The sequence below is a fragment of the Pantherophis guttatus genome, chromosome 5 (assembly GCF_059756535.1).
Source record: "Pantherophis guttatus breed Tessera chromosome 5, ASM5975653v1, whole genome shotgun sequence".
Taxonomy (NCBI): domain Eukaryota; kingdom Metazoa; phylum Chordata; class Lepidosauria; order Squamata; family Colubridae; genus Pantherophis; species Pantherophis guttatus.
In genome coordinates, this window is record NC_142067.1 from 111709607 (window position 1) to 111731085 (window position 21479).

A 21479-nucleotide genomic window follows, 5' to 3' on the forward strand; every position below is an offset into this window, starting at 1 on the left:
TTAAAATACTTATAGTCTATATATTTTACTTCAACAATTTTTGTTATGTCTGAGTCTGTTTTATCCTTCTCTTTTTAATCCATTCATACCATTTCTCCCATGATACATAGTACTCTGAGTCTGTCATTTCTTTCAGTTCCAATGTTAGTTTGTCCATTTCAGCGCAATCGTAAATTTTTTTGATTATTTGATCTTCGGAGGGCGTCTTGACATTTTTCCAACATTGTGCAAAAGCCAATCTCGCTGCTGTCATTATATATAAAATCATATGTCTTGTCTTCTTTTCGTAGGTTTTTCCCATTATTCCCAGTAGGTATAATTCTGGTACAAATTCTAATTGAACAACTGTTATTTCTTGCAACCAATTTTTTATTTTTCTCCAGTTTTTTTGATTCTGGACACAGCTATGAGTGGTAGAAGGTACACTGTTTCTGTCCACATTTCCAGCAATTTGGAGCCAAATTTGGATATATTTTTGCCAATTTTGAGGGAGCCAAATGCCAGAGGTAAAACATTTTATATTGGTTTTCCTTATATTTTACCGATCTTGTTAATTTTTAATTTTTGTTCCAAATTATTTCCTATTTCTCTAATTCAATATTGTGCCCTACATTTTTTGCCCATGCTATCATCGTTCCCTTCATTATTTCCTTTGCTTTATCAAATTACAAAAAATATTTATACAATTTGATTATTAATTTTTCATCTGGGCCAATCAGTAGTTTATCTAAATATTGTGGAACCAGTTCAATACCATAATCCTCTTTGTTTTTTGAATACCACAATTTTATTTGTAAATACGGCCACCAATCAATAATAATTCCTTATTTCTCCAGATCTTGCCTGCTTTTTAAATTTTCTTGGGGGGTCTAAAATTTCATAATATTTGACCATTTTGTTCATATCCATAGTGTTTGGGTGTATCATTGCCTCCATTTCTGTGATTCTTGATGCCACCAACATGTAGTCATTTCATTGAAAAGGGGATTTGTATTAGCTTTCTTTTTCTAGTTTTTTGTCACATTTCTTTTCATTTGTTTTTAAATTTACAGACAGAACTCCAGCAGAGCTATGAAATATCTTTCTGATCAAGGGATCTAACAGAGCAAGGAAAACATCTACATTATTTAAATACCTGACCTATATCACTTATTAAAATCAAGTGACCTCAAATATAAATAAAGCATTAGCTTTTCCAGTTTTTTCCAGCCTTTAATAAGACATAGGAACTAAATTGGTTTAAAACTCAATGAGTTTATTAGATAAGTGATTCACATCTTTCCCTTTGGGGACATTAAGTATACACAACAATTTGTAACATACAGAAATGCAGAAATTTGAAAAGAACAATGACAATGAACAATAAACGTGTCAAAAATGTAACATTCCTGGGGGGGGAAATCCATCATTACTCTAGGAGAAAGGTAGAGTTGTGTAATTAAGATTCTAGCACATACACACACCAGGAATTGGTATGATTTAATTAGTGAAACTGATACAACATCTGGAGAGTAAAAAAAAACAAAAACATGTCTCTTCCTATGCAGAAGAACTGATTTTCATCATACAGATCCCAGAGTTACAAAATAACATGGATTCATTACGTAATTTTTGTTCCTGCTTCTAAGTGTTATGTTTCAACTGCTTATGTCTAAAGCCTATGCAAAAACAAACTTTGATTGTGACCACAGCCTACACAAGTTTTGTATTTATAGACACAAAACAGGCATTTTTAAAAAATCTTTTTAAGCAGTTAAAGAACAATATATATATTTGCATAGCAAATAAACAAGACTGTCAAAACCAATCAAAAGGATTCAGAAACAAGTAGATTTTCTAGATTTGAGGCTACACTGCAAATTGCTTTCTCGAAGAAGCCCCCAAAAGTAATCCCCCATCATGTTTTTGTTATATTGTCCTTGGTAACGACATTCAAAGTCCAGTACATCCTGATAAAAGCTCTTGCCTTGCTCCTCTGAGTAAGCACCCATGTTCTTCTTGAATTTGTCAAGATGAGTATCAAGGACTTTGAGGGACATTCTACATCCCATGTTGGCATAGTTCTTTATGAGAGTTTGAACTAGCTGTTCATAGTTTTTTCAGCCTTGTGATGGCCCAGAAAGCTGCGAACCACTGCAACAAAACTGTTCCAAGGAGCTTTCTCCATCCTGTTTAGCTACTTGGCAAATTCATCGTACTTTACCGTCTTCTTTATCTGTGGTCCGACAGAGATACCAGTTTTAGCCTTCACCTCTGACAGCTGTGGAAAGAGATCTTGGAGGTTCTTGGAAGCTGCTGACTCCTTGGCTAGAGCTATGACAAATTGTTTGATGAGGCCTAACTTGATGTGCAGTGATGGCATCAGCACCTTCCGAGAGTTTACTAAGCAGTTCCCACTTTATGCTGCTCTTCCCTATGGAGAACTCAGTCTGCTAAGGCCAGTCCCTTGTGTGATAGTGCACCTTAGTGTCCTGACTGTCCCAGAGGCAAAGAAAAGAAGGAAACTTTATGAAACAGTCTTGGAGACTCATCAGGAATGAAACCATTCTGAAGTTTCCAATGACCTCCTGCTCATAGTCATCATATTTCAAGGCACTCAGCAACATTTTGACACTGGTATAGTCCTCTTTGGGGTGCACAGAGTGAGCCATAGGGAGAGATAGGTTCTTGTTCCCATTATGCAGCAACATGGCTTTGAGGCTCCTGGATGAATTGTCTATGAATAGGCATCATTCACTTGCTTAACAATTATTCCTATAGCCTCGAATATACTGGCCACATTGTTGCAGAAGCACAGCCCATCTGTTCTGGACTAGGCTTCCCCAAAAAGCACGAAGCAGAATCCGGGTCCCCACAAAACCCCTTTTATTAAGCAAACAGTGAATTCCTCTCATTCACCTTCAGCAAAGTGTTTCAAGGGAGAATTTACAGTCACAGACCTTATCTGGCTTGGAGAGCTGCCAGGCTGATAACTTCAAAACTTGGCGAAGAGTCTCGGAGAGTCACAAACAAATTAGGTGAACTAATTGTCTTCTGCAAACTCCACTCCCCTTTCACTCCTCTTTTATTCTCTCTGGGAGGGGCCAATCATCGTCCACCTGTGGCCTTACTCCCAAGTCGATCCTTGTTCTTTAGCTGTTCTCTTCATCTGGCAACTCTGCTCATGAGCACACTGGGAACAGGCTCCAGCTGTTCATCTGCCTCACTGATGTCTGACTCTGAAGGCAGCTGATAACTGGCATCTGGCCCTGGCCCTGGCCTCCTTTCTGCCACCAACACAGAGCCCTCATCAGAGCCTTCCCCAGACTCCAGGACTGGCCCATGTTCCTCCCCAATTTCCTCACTCTCTGATTTTGCTGTCAGGTCTGTTGGCTGCTGGTGGGCCAGAACACCATCTTGCTGATTGAAGAAGTTGGAAAAATGTTGCTGACGTTTTCTCTGATCTGTGACTTGCACACTTTCCTCCAACAAGTTCCACTCCTTCAACCTAGATGTCAGACGTTCAGCACAGGACTTGATAAAACCAAGGTCTCCCATCAGATTGTTGAGGTCTTTCTGGTTGGAGAAGTATGGCTTTCTCTCCTCAGCCACATCTGTATCTGCAATATCTGTCTCAATGTCTGACTTGTTTCTCTCTCCTGAATATGGCTGATCCCTCTTTGGAGGGTGGGAATGGGGAGCTCAAGGCAGTGTGGTACTCAGTCGATGGATGAAGGAATGTTTGGATATATGATAGGAGGCAGGCTCTTGTCATTTCAACATTTGGAAGGGTCCACCATGCAGAAGTAGCCATTGCTTGCGTTGTCAGTCAGTTCCCGCCAAATTCTTGGGATAGCAAACTTCATGTCTCTCTTTTCTCCCTTGTACCAGCCTGTAAACATAGCCAAATTATATAAATTAAAAAAAAAAATTCACACATTACCTAATATTGTGCAAGATATTATTATAGGATATAAAATATATATTGTTGTATTTCCCTAGAACATTGAAAATAGTGAACGTTTTCTTAATTGCAACTCTTTTAAACTGTAATAAATCACTGAAATTCCATCTAGCAAGCAGCAGTTTTTTATCTTACCTTCAAGGGTTTTGTTATAGTGTTACCATGTGAAATGACGTGGCCAGGACTTGTCTTCATCCCCAACAGGTATGCTGAAGTATGCTTTGTAGATCTTGTACATCTTAACTGACACTTTCACAGAGTACTTTTTCGCTCTTGTCTTGATAAATTGTCCACACACATAGCAAAATGCATCTGCTGGAAGCAAGCAACCACTTGATGCTATCTAAATCAAATATTGTTATTCACTATTCTCTTATTCAACAAATAGACAAACTAAAATGTTGGTTTAAGGCACCTGTACTTTTATAATTCAATGAATACTGCTGAATAGTCCCAGAAAGTTCTAAAAGATTCCAGAAAGATCTAGCAAATTCTGGCTAATTCTAGAAACTTTTGGACAGTTCTCACAGTTCCAGAATATTCTGGAAGTCTATTCAGCATTGAATGTGAATCAAGAATGCTCTCGAAAACAAATAAAATTTTAAAATATCACTGTCCTGACCACAGAAGCAAAGAGGTTTTTTTGGAACAATCTTTTTTCTATTTATTTTAGGCATAAGGTATTAGGATAACATATTTTGTACCCAGGAACAAAATATTGGAACACACTAAATTGAAATTTGTTACGTAGTGCTTGGATCATATATTTATGTCAGAATTCACAGTAATATTTTATTCATGCTCAAAATAAATTGCATTAAGAACTTATAAATGTCTTTATTGATTAATTGTGCTTCCAATACTTTCTCCGGCAAAGGGCGATGATCTACTTTACAAGAACAGTAAAAACTAGATTTTAAAAAAAAGAATTAAAATATTTATTTAAAAACACAACCAAACAGAAACTATGATAATAAAGTGCAGGAAAAGGTGAGAAATGAAATCGACATCCCTTCCATTCACTTCTTTTCCCTGACACTCCCTTCCCTTATTCCTTACATTTATCTCTAAATAATGTTACATCTCTATCTTTATTGACCTGAATCCTCTAGAGTCATTTCCTGAGTACATGGGGAAGGAGGTTGTGGACAGTTAGGTGAGTCCTTAGCTGGAAATTTCTACTCACATTTGCTTTATTGGCATCTCACTTCATTTAGAGAAGGATGACTAGTGCAGTCCTCTTTTGCCTACCAAACGTGACCCAAACTTACTCAGCCACCTGTTGCATCTATGGCAGGAGTAGAACTCATCATTCCTATTGCAGGAATAGAATTCACCCTCTCTTGGTTATTGGCCAAAAGTCAATCAGTAAACTTTCCTGTGTATTGCAGGACTAGAACTCACCATCTACTGGAGATCTGAACAAAGTCACTTCGGTGCCTGTCATCCGTATGGTAGTGTAGAACTCAATGTCACTTACTTAGTGGTACAAAGTCATTCAAGTGCTTGGCATGCACATTAAAGGATTAGCACTCAAGGTCAACTGAGCCTTGATAGTACAGTGGTCTACGCACCCTGTTATTAACACAGCTGCCTGCAATTTTCTGCTGGTTCGAATCTCTCCAAGGCTCAAGGTTGACTCAGCCTTCCATCCTTTCTAAGGTAGGTGAAATGAGGACCCAGTTTGTGGGGGCAATAAGCTGACTTTGTATAAATATACAAAAGTATGAAGGCTATTGCTTAACGCATTGTAAGCTGCCCTGAGTCTCCGGAGAAGGGCGGCATATAAATCAAATTAAAAAAAAACAAAAAACTGGTGATCTATCCAAAGTCACCCAGACACCAGTTGTGCATATTTGCAGGAATAGCATTTCCTCGTGATTGGCCCAAAGTCACTAAGCTGCCAGACATGCTACTTGAAGGACTAGAACACACAGTCGACAGCTTATTGGTCCAAAGTGACACATGATGTCTATCATTCATTTTGAAGGATTAAAACATAACATGCCTAATGGAGGACTACAAATCACCATCTCTTGGTGATTGGCCCAAAATCACTCAGTAAGCTGTAATTCATATTGCAGGAGTTAAAATTCACCTTTTCCTAGTGATCTGCCCAAAGAATTTAGCCAGCTTTCATGAATATTACACAGTAGAACTAATATGTTGATTAACCCTGTCACTTACCCACCAGTCCTGCTTATGGCAGAAGTAGAATTCACAATGCCTGTTGAAAGAATACAAGTCAATTGGTTATTGGCCCAAAGCTACTCAGCCAGCTGTCATGTGTATTGTAGGGTTAAAACTCACCTGATCATGGAGCTCAAAGTGAACCAGATACCTGTACTGCGCATTACAGTATAACTCAAAATGCCTATTGAAGGAATAGAAGTCACCATCACTTGGTTATTCACCCAAACTCATTCAAATGGTTCTAATATTACAAGAGTAAAACTCATCTTCTCTGTTCGTTTAATTCAATCACCTATCCAACAGTCATGCTTATTGCAGCCATAGATTTCATACTTTCCTGAATATTGTACAATAGAACTCACCTTCTCCTATTGATTTATTCAGTCATGTATCCTCCAGTCACACGGGCCATAGGTATAGAACTCATCATGATTACTGCAGGAATAGAAATAAGAATATCTTGGTTATTGGCCCAAAGTCACTCAACCAACTATTGTCCGTACCCCATGACTCAACTCACCTTTTCTTTCGGATTTGTATAAAGTCATTCAGGCGGATTTCCTGAGTATTCAGGAATAGAACTCACCTTCTCCTGTTGATTTACTCGGTCATGAATCCTCAAGTCATGGTTACCGTAGGTGTAGAACTCATAATGCTTGCTGCAGGAATAGAAATGAAAATCTCTTCATTACTGGCCAAAAGGAACTCAACTATCAGCCGTAACCTAGGAATAAAACTCACTTTTTCCTTGTGACATCTACAAAGTCATTCAGGCAGCTTTCCTGAGTATTGAAGAAGAGAACTCTTGTACTCGGGTAGATATACTCATTCACAAATTGTGTAGTCATGGATACCATAGGTGTAGAACCCATCATTCCTACAGCGGGAATAGAAATAAAGAACTCTTGGTAATGAGCCCAAAATCACTCAACTAACAACAATAAGTACCCCACGAGTAAAACTCACCTTTTTCTTGTGATTTGTACAAAGTCATTCAGACAGCTTTCCTCATTATTGTGGAAAAGAATTCAAGTTATCTAATTGATTTACTTGGTCATGAATCCACCAGTCAAGCTGACCGTACGAGTAAAACCTGTTGTGCAAACTGAAGGAGTAGAAATAAAAATCTGTTGTCTATTGGCCAAAAATCACTAAAAAAACTATCACCTGTAGCCCAGGAGTAAAACTCACTTTCTCCTAGTGAATTGTACAAAGTCATTCAGGCAGTTTTCCTGAGTATTATACAATAAAATTCACCTTCTCCTGTTAATTTACTCAGTCACGAATCCTTCAGTCATGGTTACAGTAGAAGTAGAACACACCATGCCTATGGCAGGGATAGAAATATAATCTCTTGGTTATTGGTGCAAAGTCACTCAAACAACTATCACCTTGTTGCTTAACGCATTGTAAGCCGCCCTGAGTCTTCGGAGAAGGGTGGCATATAAATAAATAAATAATTTAAAAAAAAAACCCATCCCCAGGAGTAAAACTCACCTTTTCCTGGTGAACTCCAAAGTCACTGAGTCTGATTTCATGAGAATTCTAGAACAGAACTCACCTTCTCCTGTTGATTTACTTAGTCACGAATCCTCCAATCCTGTTTACCATAGTAGGAGAACCTATTATCCATACTGCAGGAATAAAAATAAAAAACTTTTTTGTAATGGCTCAACGTCACACAAACAACTATCACCCATCCCCAGGAGTAAAACTCAGCTTTTCCTCGTGATTGTACAAAGTTATTCAGGCAGGTTTCCTGTTTATTATGGAATAAAACTCACCTTCCCCTGTTGATTTACTCAGTCACAAATCCTCCCGTCACGTTTACCATTTGAGTAGAACCTATTATTCCTTCTGCAGGAATAGAAATAGAATTCTCCTGGTTATTGGGCAAAGGGTATTCAACCAAATGTCGTCTGTTCCCCATAAGTAATACTCACCTTTTCCTAGTTAATTGTACAAAGTCATTCAGGCAGCTTTCATTAATATTCTGGAATAGAACTCACCTTCTCCTGTTGATTTGCTTGGTCATGAATCCTCCAGTCCTGCTTACCGTAGTAGTAGAACCTGATATCCATACTGCAGGAGTAGAAATAAAAATCTATTGTTTAATGGCTCAACATCACTCAACCAACTATCAGCCATCCCAAAGCAGTAAAACCCACCTTTTCCTCATGATTGTAAAAAGTCATTCAGGCAGCTTTCCTGTTTATTATAGAATAAAACTCACCTTCCCCTGTTGATTTACTTGGTCATGAATGCTCCAGTCCTGGTTACAGTAGAAGTAGAACACGTCATGCCTCCTGTAGGAATAGAAATAAAAATCTCTTTGTTATTTGCCCAAAGTCACTCGATCAACTGTTGTCCGTACCCCAGGAGTGATACTCACCTTTTCCTGGTGAATTGTACAAACTCATTCAGGCAGCTTTCATGAGAATTCTAGAACAGAACTCACCTTCTCCGGTTGATTTTCTTGGTCACGAATCCCCCAGTCATGCTTACCATAGTAGGAGAACCTGTTATCCATACTGCAGGCGTAGAAATAAAAATCTGTTGTTTAATGGCTCAACATCACTCAACCAACTATCACCCATCCCCAGGAGTAAAACTCACCTTTTCCTCATGATTGTACAAAGTCATTCAGGCAGGATTCCAGACTATTACCGAATAAAACTCACGTTCTGCTGTTGATTTACTCGGTCACGAATCCTACCATCATGTTTACCATTTGAGTAGAACTTATTATTCCTTCTGCAGGAATAGAAATAGAAGTCTCTTGGTTATTGGGCCAACATCATTTAACTAACTGTCTTCCGTACCCCAGGAGTAATACTCACCTTTTCCTGGTGAATTGTACAAAGTCATTCAGGCAGCTTTCATGAGTATTCTAGAACAGAACTCACCTTCCCCTATTGATTTACTTGGTCACGAATCCTCCAGTCCTGGTTACAGTAGGAGTAGATCATGTCATGCCTCCTGTAGGAATAGAAATAAAAATCTCTTTGTTATTTGCCCAAAGTCACTTGATCAACTGTCGTCCATACCTCAGAAGTAATACTCATCTTTTCCTGATGAATTGTACAAACTCATTCAGGCAGCTTTCATGAGTATTCTAGAATAGAACTCACCTTTTACTGTGGATTTACTTGTTCACGAATCCTCCAGTCATGGTCACTGTATGAGCAGAATACATCATGCCTATTGGTGGAATAGAAAAAAAATCTCTTGGTTATTGGTCTAAAGTACATAATCAACTGTCACCTGGACCACAGGAATACTACTCACGTTTTCAATGTGAATTGTTCAAAGTAATTTACGATGCTTTCCTGAGTATTACAGAATAAAATTCAAGTTCTGCTGTTTATTTACTCGGTCACAAATCCTCCCGTCATTTTTAACATTTGAGTAGAACCTATTATTTCTTCTGCAGGAATAGAAATAGAAGTCTATTGGTTATTGGGCTAAGAGAACTCAACCAAATGTCGACTGTTACCCAAAAGTAATACTCACCTTTTCTTGGTGAATTGTACAAAGTCATTCAGGCAGCTTTCATGAGTATTCTGGAATAGAACTGACCTTCTCCTTTTGATTTGCTTGGTCACAAATTCTCCAGTCCTGCTTACCATAGTAGGAGAACCTGTTATCCATACTGAAGGAGTAGAAATAAAAATCTATTGTTTAATGGCTCAACATCACTCAACAAACCATCACCCATCCCTAGGAGTAAAACTCACCTTTTCCTGGTGAATTGTATAAACTCATTCATGCAGCTTTCTTGAGTAGTCTAGAATAGAACTCACTTTCTCCTGTTCATTTACTTGGTTACACATCCTCCAGTCCTGCTTACCATAGCAGGAGAATCTGTTATCCATACTGCAAGAGTAGAAATAAAAATCTGTTGTTTATAGGCCCAACCTCACTCAACCAACTGTCGTCCATACCGCAGGAGTGATAGTCACCTTTTCCTGGTGAATTGTACAAAGTCATTCAGGCAGCTTTGATGAGTATTCTAGAATAGAACTCTCCTTCTCCTGTTGGTCACGAATCCCCCAGCCCTGGTTACAGTAGGAGTGAAACACGTCATGCCTCCTGTAGGAATAGAAATAAAAATCTCTTTGTTATTAGCCAAAAGTCACTCAATCAACTGTTGTCCGTACCCCATAAGTAGTACTCACATTTTCCTGGTGAATTTACAAACTCATTCAGGCAGCTTTCATGAGTATTCTAGAACAGAACAGAACAGAACAAATCACCTTCTCTGGTACAAAGTCATTCAGGAATCTTTCCTGAGTATTACAGAATAAATCTCACGTTCTGCTATGTCCGTACTCCAGGAGTCATACTCACCTTTTCTTGGTGAATTGTACAAACTCATTCAAGCAGCTTTCATGAGTATTCTAGAATAGAACTCACCTTCTCCTGTTCATTACTTGGTCACTCATCTTCCAGTCATGCTTACCATAGTAGGAGAACCTGTTATCCATACTGCAGGAGTAGAAAAAAAAATATGTTGTTTAATGGCTCAACATCACTCAACCAACTGTCGTCCGTACCTCAGGAGTAATACTCATTTTTTCCTGGTGAATTGTCCAAACTCATTCAGGCAGCTTTCATGAGTATTCTAGAACAGAACTCACCTTCTCCTGTTGATTTACTTGGTCAGGGATCTTTCAGTCATGCTTATTGTAGTAGGAGAACCTGTTACTCATACTATAGGAGTAGAAATAAAAATCTGTTGTTTAATGGCTCAACATCACTCAACCAACTATCACCCATCCCCAGGAGTAAAACTCACCTTTCCCTCATCATTGTACAAAGTCACTCAGGCAGGTTTCATGAGTATTACAGAATAAAACTCACCTTCCCCTTGGTCATGAATCCTCCAGTCCTGCTTACCGTAGTAGAAGAACATGTTATCCATACTGCAGCAGAAGAAATAAAAATGTGTTGTTTATTGGCCCAACATCACTCAACAGACTGTCGTCCATACCCCAGGAGCAATACTCACCTTTTCCTGGTGAACTGTACAAACTCATTCAGGCAGCTTTCATGAGTATTCTGGAATAAAACTCACCTTCTACTTCTGATTTACTTGGTCACAAATCCTCCAGTCATAGTTACAGTATGAGGAGAACACATCATGCCTACTGGAGGAATAGAAATAAAAATCTCTTGGTTATGGGTCCAAAGGTACTCAATCAACTGTCATCCGGACCCCAGGAATAATACTCACCTTTTCAATGTGAATTGTACAAAGTCATTCAGGAAGCTTTCCTGAGTATTAAAGAATAAAACTTACATTCTGCTGTTGATTTACTTGGTCATGAATCCTCCCGTCATGTTTACCATTTGTGTAGAACCTATTATTCCTTCTGCAGGAATAGAAATAGAAGTTTCTTGGTTATTGGACCAAGGGTACTCAACCAAATATCATCTGTACCCTAGGAATAATACTCACCCTTTCAATGTGAATTATACAAAGTCATTCAGGCAGCTTTCATGAGTAATCTAGAATAGAACTCACTTTCTCCTGTTAATATATTTGGGCACGAATCCTCCAGTCCTGATTACAGTAGGAGTACAACAAATCATGACTCCTGTAGGAATTGAAATAAAAATCTCTTTCTTATTAGCCCAAAGTCACTCGATCAACTGTCATCCGTGCTCCAGGAGTCATACTAACCTTTTCCTGGTGAATTGTACAAACTCATTCAGGCACCTTTCATGAGTATTATAGAATAGAACTCACCTTCTCCTGTTGATTTACTTGGTGACGCATCTTCCAGTCATGCTTACCATAGTAGAAGGACCTGTTATCCATACTGCAGGAGAAGAAATAAAAATCTGTTGTTTATTGGCCCAACAAGTAATTCAGGCAGCTTTCATGAGTGTTCTGGAATAGAACTCACCTTCTCCAGTTGATTTACTTAGTCACGAATCCTCCAATCATGGTTACAGTATGAGGAGAACACATCATGCGTACTGGTGGAATAGAAATAAAAACCTCTTGGTTATTGGTCCAAAGGTACTCAATCAACTGTCATCCGGACCCCAGGAATAATACCCACCTTTTCAATGTGAATTGTAAAAAGGCATTCAGGAATCTTTCCTGAGTATTACAGAATAAATCTCACGTTCTGCTGTTGATTTACTCAGTCACGAATCCTGCCGTCATCTTTACTATTTGAGTAGAACCTATTATTCCTTCTGCAGGAATAGAAATAGAAGGTTCTTGGTTATTGGGCAAGGGTACTCAAACAAATGTCATCTGTACCCCAGGAATAATACTCACCCTTTCAATGTGAATTTTACAAAGTCATTCAGGCAGCTTTCATCAGTATTCTAGAATAGAACTCACCTTCTCCTGTTGATTTATTTGGTCACGGATCCTCCAATCATGGTTACAGTATGAGGAGAACACATCATGCGTACTGGTGGAATAGAAATAAAAACCTCTTGGTTATTGGTCCAAAGGTACTCAATCAACTGTCATCCGGACCCCAGGAATAATACCCACCTTTTCAATGTGAATTGTAAAAAGGCATTCAGGAATCTTTCCTGAGTATTACAGAATAAATCTCACGTTCTGCTGTTGATTTACTCAGTCACGAATCCTGCCGTCATCTTTACTATTTGAGTAGAACCTATTATTCCTTCTGCAGGAATAGAAATAGAAGGTTCTTGGTTATTGGGCAAGGGTACTCAACCAAATGTCATCTGTACCCCAGGAATAATACTCACCCTTTCAATGTGAATTTTACAAAGTCATTCAGGCAGCTTTCATCAGTATTCTAGAATAGAACTCACCTTCTCCTGTTGATTTATTTGGTCACGGATCCTCCAGTCCTGATTACAGTAGAGGTAGAACACATTATGCCTCCTTTAGGAATAGAAATAAAACTCTCTTTGTTATTAGTCCAAAGTCACTTGTTCAACCGTCATCTGTACCCCAGGATTCATACTCACCTTTTCCTGGTGAATTGTACAAACTTATTCAGGCAGCTTTCATGAGTATTCTAGAAGAGAACTCACCTTCTCCTGTTCATTACTTGGTCACGCATCTTCCAGTCATGCTTACCGTAGTAGGAGAACCTGTTATCCATGCTGCAGGAGTAGAAATAAAACTCTATTGTTTATTGGCCCAACATCACTCAACCAACTGTCGTCCGTACCCCAGGAGTGATTCTCACCTTTTCCTGGTGAATTGTACAAATTCATTCAGGCAGCTTTCATGATTATTCTAGAATAGAACTCACCTTCTCCTGTTGATTTACTTGATCACACATCTTCCAGTCCTGCTTACCGTAGCAGGAGAACCTGTTATCCATATTGCAGGAGTAGAAATAAAAATCTGTTATTTAATGACTCAGCATCACACAACCAACTATCAACCATCCCTAGGAGTAAAACTCACCTTTTCCTCGTGATTGTACAAAGTTATTCAGGAAGCTTTCCCTTTTATTACAGAATACAACTCAATTTCCCCTGTTGATTTACTTGGTCATGAATCCACCAGTCCTGATTACAGTAGGAGTAGAACACGTCATACCTCCTCTAGGAATAGAAATTTAAATCTCTTTGTTATTAACCCAAAGTCACTCGATCAACTGTTGTCCGTACCCCAGGAGTGATGCTCACCTTTTCCTGGTGAATTGTCCAAAGTCATTCAGGCAGCTTTCATGAGTATTCTAGAATAGAACTCACCTTCCCCTGTTGATTTACTTCGTCACGAATCCTCCAGTCATGGTTACAGTATGATGAGAACACATCATGCCTACTGGTGGAATAGAAATAAAAACCTTTTGGTTATTGGTCCAAAGGTACTCAATCAACTGTCATCTGGACCCCAGGAATAATACCCACCTTTTCAATGTGAATTGTACAAAGTCATTCAGGAATCTTTCCTGAGTATTACAGAATAAATCTCACGTTCTGCTGTTTATTTACTCAGTCACGAATCCTGCCGTCATCTTTACCATTTGAGTAGAACGGACATTGTCTTAGCTGAACGTCCCTTCTCGGCGTGCTGCTGGAGAATCCAAATGTTGGCTTGTTCCTCAGCTTGATTGCCAGACTGGGTGAATGTTTCTTTAAGAAACGTCCTTGGCCACTCCTCCTTCGCTTGGCTGAGCTCCAGTTTATTCATGAAGGCAAATAGAGGACGGTGCTGTGAAGCAAACAAGAAGAGAAACAAACCACCTGGAACTAGAGAACGCAGCCGAAGCAATGGGTTGGATTCTCCAGGAGCGCGCCAAGAAGGGACGTTCAGGTAAGACAACGTCCGTTCTCCAGCGCGCTGCTTGGAGAATCCAAATGTTGGGATATACCCAAGCTAGTCCGATGACGGGACGGCGGCTGCATTATCCCAGGAGGGGAAAGCCAGAATTGACTGCAGCACATGTCGACCAAAGGATGCCTCAGCTGAGGCAAAGGAGTCTATTTTATAGTGTCTAACAAAAGGGGTCAAAGAAGTCCATGTTGCAGCCCTACAGATGTCTAGGATGGATGCCTGGGTAGCCCAAGCAGCTGAAGTGGCTGCACTTTGGGTAGAATGTGGTAAGATCCTCCCTGGCAGAGGTTTCTTCTGGGTGCGATACACCGTCGCGATGCAGGCTTTAATCCAATGCTCAATCGTGAACGATGAGACCTTCTTGCCCAACGTAGATGGATTGAAGGACAGAAATAAGGCTTCAGACTTACAGAAGGATGATGTCCATTTAATATACCGATGTAGGGCCCTCCTAATATCCAAGGTATGCCATTGTTGTTCGAGATGATGGCTAGGATCCGGGCAAAAGTCAGGCAGAATCAATTCCTGGGCCCAGTGATACGGAGAGTTTACCTTGGGTAGGAAAGAGGGATCCGTTCGGAGCACCACCTTGTTGGGGTGGAAGATGCAAAGGTCAGCTTGCACTGACAATGCTGCCAGTTCAGAGACCCTTCTTGCCAAGGTAATCGCCACAAGAAAAGTGACCTTGAGCGTCAGAAACCTTAGGTAAATCGAAGCCAAAGGCTCAAAAAGAGGCGCCATCAGGGTGTGAAGGACCAATGCTAGGTCCCACGTAGGATACCGGTGAATAGTAGCAGGTCAGAGATTGGACGCCCCCCTCAAGAAGGTCCATCTACGGGGATGAAGAGTCAAAGGTTGATCGTCGACCGCAGTCAAAACAGTGCCAAGGGCTGCCACTTGATATCTCAGGGTGTTAGGAGCCAGTCCCCGGTCCAAGCCGTCCTGCAAAAATACTAGAACATCCGAGGGAGTTGCAGTCTTAGGATCCTGATGAGTCTTGGAACCCCAGGAACAAAACAAGTGCCAGTTGGCGTCGTAGATACAATTTGTGGAAGGGCGTCTGGCAGATTGCATAGTGTGGATCACGCTCACAGGAATGTTGTCCTTCCTCAGACGGATCCTCTCAAACGCCAGATGGTCAACTGCAACCATTGCGGGTCTGGGTGCAGTATGACCCCCTGGCTGAGAGGTATCTTGTCGTTGGGAATGTGCCAGGGGCGTTCCACTGATAGGTTCCAGAGGTCTGCGTACCAGGGCCAACACGGCCAATTGGGAATGACTAGGATGAGGTCCGCCTTCTCCACCAGCAGCTTGCAAATCACCTGAGGGATGAGCGGCAGAGGAGGAAAAGTATAGAATAGGCCCGGGGGCCACTCGCTTCGAAGTGCATCGCAACCTTCCACTCCGGGACAGAAGAATCAACTGAAGAAGCGGGGCAGCTGAGCATTCAGTGGTAGACAGTTGGGAGACCAAACCTCCTCGACAGGTGTCAGAACAGATGGAGACAGATGGAGACGCCACCCTGCTTGATCTATTTGGGTCTGGGTGAGCCAGTCCGCCTGGATGTTGTCTGCGCTGGATATGTGCTCCGCTGTCAGTGACAGAACATGCTTCTCCGCCCAATGCAGCATCCTCATTGACTCGTTGAGTAGGAACTTGGAACGAGTTCCGCCTTCCCTGTTCACGTGGGCTTTCGTTGTTGTATTGTCCGTAAGGACCAACATGTGATGCCCCATCACAGCGGGCTGGAAATGGCGCAGGGCGAGATGGACTGCCCGCAGCTCTAACCAATTTATGTCGTGCTGTAAGTCCCTCGAGGACCAGCGGCCCTGAGCGACTGACGACCGCAGGTGTGCACCCCAGCCGAACTTGCTCGCATCCATTGTGATGGTTATTCAGATGGGTTCCTGGAAATAACAGCCATTCCATATGGCTGGGGAGATCCACCACTTCAGAGACAAATGGACCGCTGCCGGGATGACCACCATGGTTTTTGAGCTCACCCGGTGAGACCTCTGATAAGGCAGAAGATACCACTGAAGAGGGTGACAGTGGAGACAGGCCCACGGGACGATTGCAATGCAAGATATTAGTTTGCCTAGCAACTGAGACAAAGTGATCAGGGGAACATGTCTGACTGACAACACGTGAGTCACCAAGGATCTTATGCTGCAAATCCCGTCGGGAGACAGGAACACATGGCCACTGACCGAGTCTATGACAGCTCCAAGGTGGAGAATGGGAATGGTGGGCAGGAACTGACTCTTGTTAGGTTTAGGGAAAACCCATGTTGTCGTAAGAGAGGAAACACCATCCTGAGGTCGGCCACAGCTTGATCCCGTGTGGCAGACAGAATAATGATGTCGTCCAGATAGCACATAACTCTGATTGGGATCTGCTGTAGGGAGGCTGCGACTGTTGCCAGCAGCTTTGTGAAGGTCCGAGGGGCGGACGAGAGGCCAAACGGCATGGCCCGATATTGGAAGTGTCGGTTTGAGTAGGCAAACCGAAGGAAGCGTCAATGGGATGGATGAATCGGGACATGCAGGTAAGCCTCCTTGAGGTCGATTGACGTCATAAAATCTCCCCGTCGGATGCCCTGCAGAATCGACTTGAGTGACTGCATTTTGAAGTAGTGATACTTGACGAATTCGTTTAGAGCCTTTACGTCTAAAATCCTCCTCCAGCCCCCGGAAGACTTTGGCACGAGAAAAAGGCGCGAGTAGAACCCAGATCCCCATTGTTCCACCGGCACAGGTTCAATAGCGCAGATGTCTAGCAGATGTTGAATCTCTGCAGCCATCAATTCTCTCTTCTCCAGATTGCCAGATACTGGGCAGGGAAGGAAGCAATTTGGGGGGCTGGAGAGGAAGTCCAATGTGAGGCCGAACTTCACTGTTTGGAGGACCCAGGCGTCCGTCGTGGAAGAAACCCATTGGGGCAAGAAATGGAGGAGACGATCACCAATGGGCAGATCTGCGTGGTAGTCACTTGCCCCTTTGGAACAATTTTCCGGGGGCTCCACGTAACTGTCGCCTGGCGGTGGTCTGACCTCTACCCCAATCCCGGTAGGTCGGTCTATCAGAGGGGTCGATCGCCACCCTGGGAGTATTGTCTAGGAAAATAGGACCCACTGGGTCCACATTCAGTCCGAAAAGGCTGCCTCTGGTTGTAAGGAGTGAATCTCCTATCCTGTCGTCTGAAGGAGGATGGCATAACTTTACGTTTATCCTTATCCTCCATTAGTATTGGGTCCAAAGCCTCTACCAAAGAGAAAGGAACCCTTGTATGGAGCAGATGCTAGCTTCCACTTTGATTTGAGATTGGCCCTCCAATGACAGAGCCAAACGAGACGCCGAGAGGTGACGGTCAAAACGAGGGCTCTTGAAGCAAATTTGGCCGCATTCAAGGATACGTCTGCTGAATATTCAGTGGCAGCCACAATTTTATTAATGTCCTGATGGAGCCTGCAGTCGTCAGGAGGTAAGCGCTCCTGCAGTTGGCGCAACCAAATAAGAGATGCACGAGCAAAGAAGGATGTAGATGTTGCTGCCCTGATGGCCCAGGCAGCAGCTTGATGTGTCTTATGGAAAGACAGTTCAGCCTTCTTGTCCTCGGTCCTAAGACCGTCAAGCACATCATTAGAAATGACGGAAGAGGACGTCAACTGAGCCACATGGCCATCCACAGAAGGCAGCTGGATCAGATTTTGCAAGGAAGGGTCCGAACAATACAATTTTTTATCTAACCCATTCGGGGCAGAGATGTAAGCCAGCTGGGACCATGACTTTTGGACCACGTCCGTGAACAGTTCAGGACACGGAATAAAGTCCTGTTCCGGCTTGTGCAGCTGAAACAAGTCATCATGGGGATGAGAATCCGCCTGTTGAGATGGCTGTGTGCTCGACACTCCCATATTTGTGGTGATCTTAGCCTTGTGGAGCAAGGACTTGAACATGGACGGGCAGAAGAGGCCCGTGAAGGAAGGTCTCTCAGGAGCAAGGTCCTCGTCCTCAGACAACTCCATCTCTTCAGGTTCCTCCTCATCCCAGACTGAATCATCGGCAAGAAGAGATTCAGTGTGATATGAATATCCTCGGGGCAGATTGCCATACGCCTGAGACAATGGTGGATGCGAAGCTGGCATGGAAGGACCCTGAAATCCCTGGTGAGGAGCTGAAGTCAAGATTCTAGACATTGTCTGAGACACAAGTTCTTGGATATCTCTAGATAACGCTGGTTGAAGCCCCTCAGAAGGACAGAGACCAGCAGCGGCCAGGGTGAAAGTAGCCTCTGGACGGATTGACCCCGATGATGAGAAGCCTGAGCACTGGGCCCTGAGGAAGCAGGAGGAAAGGTGGCCTCCCAGAGGAGTTCAACTTCTGTTGGACAGTGGGTGGCAGCAGGAAGGTCCTGAGGTACTGGAGAAATCTTGTCAGGAGACATCTGGTGGGTAGAAGACTGGGCCCTCTGCTGGGCGAGAAGATATTGTTTTTCAGAGGCCTTGCGTTTTTTCTCCTCAGCCTTGTCAGCTGCTGCAGTGCACGTGGTAGGGTTAGGACTAGCCGAATGTGCACGAACAGTTTGATGTTTGGCAGATTTGGCAGGAGCCTTGGAGCGTTTTTTAACCTCAGGTGGACTATAGGAATGGTCAATATCAGAGGACAGATCCGACTCCGCCATTAGAACAAGGTGATCCGAGGTAAGTTGACAGAATTGAATAATAGTAAATTGATTAAATAATTAATTTGTTTTTTTTTTTTTCAAAACAGGAAAACAGCAACGACAAGGAAAGGCAAATAGGCCACAGGACCTAACAATCAATGGAGCCGTGAAGTCAGTCCAGGTGGATACAGCTCACAAACAGCAAGAAATAATGGCCAACAGGTGTCAGAACACCTCAGTAAGCCACTTCACACAGGCTCCTCACCAACTCTGTAATCCAGCAGGCAAAAGGGCAACGTGATCATATTTGCGCTATCTGCCGCCGCTAGCACAGTTTCTGAGGAAATGGTGGCGACGAAGAAGAAGGCAAAATGGTGCGCGGCTCATATTTTGCCCCCCAGCGCCTCTGCAGAGTGAGGGAGCTCAATTAGAAAGGTGCGCTCGGCTGGAAGAGCCCAATCAGTGCCACGAAGCCATCACAGAAGGAGTTTGCCATTTTTTTGTATTAAGCAGGGACTCCTGGCTGCCCAAAGATCGTAGGAGCGGTGTGGAAGGCGGGGATGGTGTAGCCGGCTTTCCGGAAACCAACGGATCTGGCGGTGGCAGAGAAATTCACTCGGAGGTGCCTCAACAGGTATAGCTCCGAGGATACTCAGAAGTGAGGGGGGGAGCCTGCCTGGAGACCCAGGGCAACTCACCCACCGCCAGCAGTCCTGGTAATTAGCGCCGAACCGACAAACAGCTGATACACTTGAAACCACAATCCACACCGCTCTGAGGGACAGTTTTAGACGAAAAACAGCAAAGGTGCTTGTAAAAATCCAAAGAAGATTATGCTTCAGCCTGAATTGCCAGAGCCAAGGAAAAAACCAGTCTCTGGCTCGACTGAGTGAATAAACTGGAGCTCAGCCGAGCGAAGGAGGAGTGGCCAAGGATGTTTCTTAAAGAAACATTCACCCAGTCTGGCAATCAAGCTGAGGAACAACCCAACATTTGGATTCTCCAAGCAGCATGCTGGAGAACCTATTATTCCTTCTGCAGGAATAAAAATAGAAGTTTCTTGGTTATTGGGCAAGGTACTCAACCAAATGTTGTCTGTACCCCAGGATTAATACTCACCCTTTCAATGTGAATTTTACAAAGTCATTCAGGCAGCTTTCATGAGTATTCTAGAATAGAACTCAGCTTCTCCTGTTGATTTACTTGATCACACATCTTCCAGTCCTGCTTACCGTAGCAGGAGAACCTGTTATCCATACTTTAGGAGTAGAAATAAAAATCTGTTGTTTAATGACTCAGCATCACTCAACCAACTATCACCCATCCCCAGGAGTAAAACTCACCTTTTCCTTGTGATTGTACAAAGTCATTCAGGCAGGTTTCCTCAGTATTCTGGAATAAAACTCACCTTCCCTTGTTGATTTACTTGGTGACGCATCTTCCAGTCATGCTTACCATAGTAGAAGGACCTATTATCCATACTGCAGGAGAAGAAATAAAAATCTGTTGTTTATTGGCCCAGCATCACTCAACCAAGTGTCGTCTGTATGCCAGGAGTAATACTCACCTTTTCCTGGTGAATTGTACAAAGTCATTCAGGAAGCTTTCATGAGTATTCTAGAATAGAACTCACCTTGTCCTGTGAATTTACTTGGTCACGAATCCTCCAGTCCTGCTTACCGTAGTAGGAGAACCTGTTATCCATACTGCACGAGTAGAAATGAAAATCTGTTGTTTAATGGCTCAACATCACTCAACCAACTATCACCCATCCCAGGAGTAAAACTCACCTTTTCATCATGAATGTACAAAGTCATTCAGGCAGGTTTCCTGAGTATTACAGAATAAAACTCACCTTCCCCTGTTGATTTACTTGGTCATGAATCCTCCAGTCATCATTATAGTATGAGTAGAACACATTATGCCTCTTGGAGGAATAGAAATAAAAATCTTTTTGTTATTAGCCCAAAGTCACTCGATCAACTGTGATCCGTACCCGAGGAGTAATACTCACCTTTTCCTGGTGAATTGTACAAAGTCATTCAAGCAGCTCTCATGAGTATTTTGGAATAATACTCACCGTCTCCTTTTGATTGACTTGGTTATGAATCCTCCAGTCACAGTTACAGTATGAGTAGAACACATGATGCCTACTGGAGGAATAGAAATAAAAATCTCTTTGTTATTAGCCTAAAGTCATTTGATCAACTGTCGTCCATACCCCAGGAGTAATACTCACCTTTTCAATGTGAATTGTACAAACTCATTCAGGCAGCTTTCATGAGTATTCTAGAATAGAACTCACCTTCTCCTTTTTGTTTGCTTGGTCACAAATCTTCCGTTCCTGCTTACCGTAGCAGGAGAATCTGTTATCCATACTGCAAG

The 21479-nt window shown here is 42.3% G+C and overlaps 2 long non-coding RNA genes across 9 annotated transcripts; both read right to left on the reverse strand.

Moving 5' to 3' along the window:
• Window positions 1–1234: 1234 nt before the first annotated feature.
• Window positions 1235–12886, reverse strand: LOC117665440 (uncharacterized). Of its 8 annotated transcripts, none has more exons than XR_015734579.1 (24): window positions 12049–12194; window positions 11214–11961; window positions 10777–11061; window positions 10315–10624; window positions 10099–10228; window positions 9874–10012; window positions 9650–9788; window positions 9425–9563; window positions 9268–9337; window positions 8977–9115; window positions 8753–8890; window positions 8370–8667; window positions 8146–8218; window positions 7921–7993; window positions 7698–7770; window positions 7394–7463; window positions 7103–7241; window positions 6878–7013; window positions 6723–6795; window positions 6499–6571; window positions 6254–6317; window positions 6131–6170; window positions 4079–4255; window positions 1235–3871 (listed from the first exon to the last, which is right to left on the reverse strand). It is a non-coding gene; the product is annotated as an uncharacterized LOC117665440 (long non-coding RNA). The 8 variants fall into 8 exon arrangements; XR_015734580.1 differs by having other exon boundaries at window positions 4079–4258; XR_015734575.1 differs by adding an exon at window positions 12208–12886 and having other exon boundaries at window positions 4079–4258; window positions 8370–8890; window positions 9425–9788; window positions 12049–12121.
• Window positions 12887–19176: 6290 nt separating this feature from the next.
• Window positions 19177–21472, reverse strand: LOC148113557 (uncharacterized). Its single transcript, XR_015734584.1, has 4 exons — window positions 21400–21472; window positions 21175–21247; window positions 20950–21021; window positions 19177–20800 (listed from the first exon to the last, which is right to left on the reverse strand). It is a non-coding gene; the product is annotated as an uncharacterized LOC148113557 (long non-coding RNA).
• Window positions 21473–21479: the final 7 nt, after the last annotated feature.